The sequence below is a fragment of the Heterodontus francisci genome, chromosome 34 (genome assembly GCF_036365525.1).
Source record: "Heterodontus francisci isolate sHetFra1 chromosome 34, sHetFra1.hap1, whole genome shotgun sequence".
Lineage (NCBI taxonomy): Eukaryota > Metazoa > Chordata > Chondrichthyes > Heterodontiformes > Heterodontidae > Heterodontus > Heterodontus francisci.
Genome location: NC_090404.1, coordinates 37,946,956 through 37,950,819, shown reverse-complemented (window position 1 = coordinate 37,950,819; position 3,864 = coordinate 37,946,956). Strand labels below are relative to the sequence as shown.

At 44.5% G+C, this 3,864-nt stretch overlaps 1 non-coding gene across 1 annotated transcript; it reads left to right on the top strand.

Annotated features, from left to right (window-relative positions):
* The first annotated feature begins 1,372 nt into the window (after positions 1–1,372).
* trnai-uau (transfer RNA isoleucine (anticodon UAU)) lies at positions 1,373–1,467 on the top strand. The gene is made up of 2 exons: positions 1,373–1,410; positions 1,432–1,467. It is a non-coding gene; the product is annotated as a tRNA-Ile (tRNA).
* Positions 1,468–3,864: the final 2,397 nt, after the last annotated feature.

The window sequence follows — 3,864 nt, the reverse complement described above, 5'->3', positions numbered from 1 at the left end:
GCTTACCCATTGTCTCCCGAGACAAGGAGGCCAAAGAAGAAGATTGTTAATACTCCACACGTTAAGTCACAAAGCCTTAAGGCTTGTCTTTTTTACGTTGCTTGTCTCCTTCCCACTATTTTTCACTGTGGCCCTGTTTGATTCAGGCCCTTGATTTCTCTGCCTATCACTTTTCTTATTCCCCTTAATGTCTTTTGTTCTTGTCCTTGATTCCCCCTTCCTCTGACTCCTTGCAAAGTTTCCAATCCCCCTGCCATTTTAGTTCAATCCCCCCCAACCACTCGAGCAAACACTCCCCCTGGGACATACCTTTGTGTTAGGTAAGACGTCATGTCGTGGAGCATTTTCCCCCTCTTGCCCATTGCCTCCAGTTTAGTTCGGGCTCCTTGATCCCATGCTAGGTCTAATGTTATTTTTATGTCAATTTCAGTCACTGTCACCTCTTGGAAACAGCTCTATTTTCCATGTTTGGTCAAGGTTGTAATGAAGTCTGGAATTGCGTGCCCCTGGTGGAACCCAAACTGAGCATCGGTCAACGATGTGTTACTGAGTAAGTGGTTATTGATAGCACTGTCAACGATACCTTCCACAACTTTGCTGATGATTGTGAGTAGACTGATGGGGTCGTTAATGGGCGGATTGGACTTTTCCCGATTTTTGTAGACAGGACATAGCTGGGCAAATTGCGCATTGTCAGGAAGATGTGCGTTTTGCAATTATACTGAAACAGCGTCTCTCAGGCCACAGCTGGTTCTAGAGCACAGGTCTTCAGTATGACAGTTGGAATTGTGTCAGGGCCCATCGTGTTTTCTATATTCAGTGCTTTCACCCGTCTCTTGACAGCACGTGGATTTAATGGAATTCTCTCGAGGCTGGCATCAATGATGATAAGGACCAATCTTCTCTTCAACCCAGGACCGAATCCACTTCCACCACACTCTCCGATGTTGGACAAAGCTTTGGCCCCAGCACTGATCCTTGAGGCACTCCACGAGTTGCAGTCTGATATCTTGAAAATGCTCCATTTATCCCTACTCGTTGCTTTCTGTCTGTTTACCTCTAAGTCCTCCTTGCATGTTAATATATTACTTCAATTCCATGAGCCTTTATCTAATGTATTAATCTTACCGAATGCCTTTTGGAAATCCAATTATACTACATTCCTGCCCTTTCAGTTACATCCTCAGAATTCTGGAATAAATCTGTCAATCAAGATTTCCATTCGGTAAAAACATGTTGACTTTGTTTGATCAGACAATGATTTTCCAAGTGCTTGTTAATACTTCCTTTCTGATAGATTCGGACATTTTCCAGACGACTGATGTTCAGCTAACTTGCCTACAATTCGCCATACTATAAAGGGAGCAATGCGGCTCCAGTGGCGCAATCGGTAAGCGCGTGGTACTTATACAGCAGTACAATTAATGAGCTATGCCGAGGTTGTGAGTTCGAGCCTCACCTGGAGCATAGACTTTTAGAAACGGGGTGCAACGAGAAACAGCTGTCCAGTGCAGAGAGCAGTCATTCATTAGTCTGAACTGGCCAGAAGAAGGGGAACAATAGAACTGTGCAGCAGCTTTTTCGGGAGCAGCGTGTGAGCGAGTGAGCAGCTGGGAAAGTCAGTTTGAAAGTAAATTTAATTTCCTTTTGTTTTTTCGGCGGAGGCCAGGGGGCTGCTGGGTAAGTAAAACACTATATATTTGGGCGGTTTAAAATAACTTTCCTTTCAGTGCAGCAGCTTTTTCGGGAGCAGCGTGTGAGCGAGTGAGCAGCTGGGAAAGTCAGTTTGAAAGTAAATTTAATTTCCTTTTGTTTTTTCGGCGGAGGCCAGGGGGCTGCTGCGTAAGTAAAACACTATATATTTGGGCGGTTTAAAATAACTTTCCTTTCAGTGCAGCAGCTTTTTCGGGAGCAGCGTGTGAGCGAGTGAGCAGCTGGGAAAGTCAGTTTGAAAGTAAATTTAATTTCCTTTTGTTTTTTCGGCGGAGGCCAGGGGGCTGCTGGGTAAGTAAAACACTATATATTTGGGCGGTTTAAAATAACTTTCCTTTCAGTGCAGCAGCTTTTTCGGGAGCAGCGTGTGAGCGAGTGAGCAGCTGGGAAAGTCAGTTTGAAAGTAAATTTAATTTCCTTTTGTTTTTTCGGCGGAGGCCAGGGGCTGCTGGGTAAGTAAAACACTATATATTTGGGCGGTTTAAAATAACTTTCCTTTCAGTGCAGCAGCTTTATCGGGAGCAGCGTGTGAGCGAGTGAGCAGCTGGGAAAGTCAGTTTGAAAGTAAATTTAATTTCCTTTTGTTTTTTCGGCGGAGGCAGGGGGCTGCTGGGTAAGTAAAACACTATATATTTGGGCGGTTTAAAATAACTTTCCTTTCAGTGCAGCAGCTTTTTCGGGAGCAGCGTGTGAGCGAGTGAGCAGCTGGGAAAGTCAGTTTGAAAGTAAATTTAATTTCCTTTTGTTTTTTCGGCGGAGGCCAGGGGGCTGCTGGGTAAGTAAAACACTATATATTTGGGCGGTTTAAAATAACTTTCCTTTCAGTGCAGCAGCTTTTTCGGGAGCAGCGTGTGAGCGAGTGAGCAGCTGGGAAAGTCAGTTTGAAAGTAAATTTAATTTCCTTTTGTTTTTTCGGCGGAGGCCAGGGGGCTGCTGCGTAAGTAAAACACTATATATTTGGGCGGTTTAAAATAACTTTCCTTTCAGTGCAGCAGCTTTTTCGGGAGCAGCGTGTGAGCGAGTGAGCAGCTGGGAAAGTCAGTTTGAAAGTAAATTTAATTTCCTTTTGTTTTTTCGGCGGAGGCCAGGGGGCTGCTGGGTAAGTAAAACACTATATATTTGGGCGGTTTAAAATAACTTTCCTTTCAGTGCAGCAGCTTTTTCGGGAGCAGCGTGTGAGCGAGTGAGCAGCTGGGAAAGTCAGTTTGAAAGTAAATTTAATTTCCTTTTGTTTTTTCGGCGGAGGCCAGGGGCTGCTGGGTAAGTAAAACACTATATATTTGGGCGGTTTAAAATAACTTTCCTTTCAGTGCAGCAGCTTTATCGGGAGCAGCGTGTGAGCGAGTGAGCAGCTGGGAAAGTCAGTTTGAAAGTAAATTTAATTTCCTTTTGTTTTTTCGGCGGAGGCAGGGGGCTGCTGGGTAAGTAAAACACTATATATTTGGGCGGTTTAAAATAACTTTCCTTTCAGTGCAGCAGCTTTTTCGGGAGCAGCGTGTGAGCGAGTGAGCAGCTGGGAAAGTCAGTTTGAAAGTAAATTTAATTTCCTTTTGTTTTTTCGGCGGAGGCCAGGGGGCTGCTGGGTAAGTAAAACACTATATATTTGGGTGGTTTAAAATAACTTTCCTTTCTGTGCAGCAGCTTTATCGGGAGCAGCGTGTGAGCGAGTGAGCAGCTGGGAAAGTCAGTTTGAAAGTAAATTTAATTTCCTTTTGTTTTTTCGGCCTGGGCCAGGGGGCTGCTGGGTAAGTAAAACACTATATATTTGGGCGGTTTAAAATAACTTTCCTTTCAGTGCAGCAGCTTTTTCGGGAGCAGCGTGTGAGCGAGTGAGCAGCTGGGAAAGTCAGTTTGAAAGTAAATTTAATTTCCTTTTGTTTTTTCGGCGGAGGCCAGGGGGCTGCTGGGTAAGTAAAACACTATATATTTGGGCGGTTTAAAATAACTTTCCTTTCAGTGCAGCAGCTTTTTCGGGAGCAGCGTGTGAGCGAGTGAGCAGCTGGGAAAGTCAGTTTGAAAGTAAATTTAATTTCCTTTTGTTTTTTCGGCGGAGGCCAGGGGGCTGCTGGGTAAGTAAAACACTATATATTTGGGCGGTTTAAAATAACTTTCCTTTCAGTGCAGCAGCTTTTTCGGGAGCAGCGTGTGAGC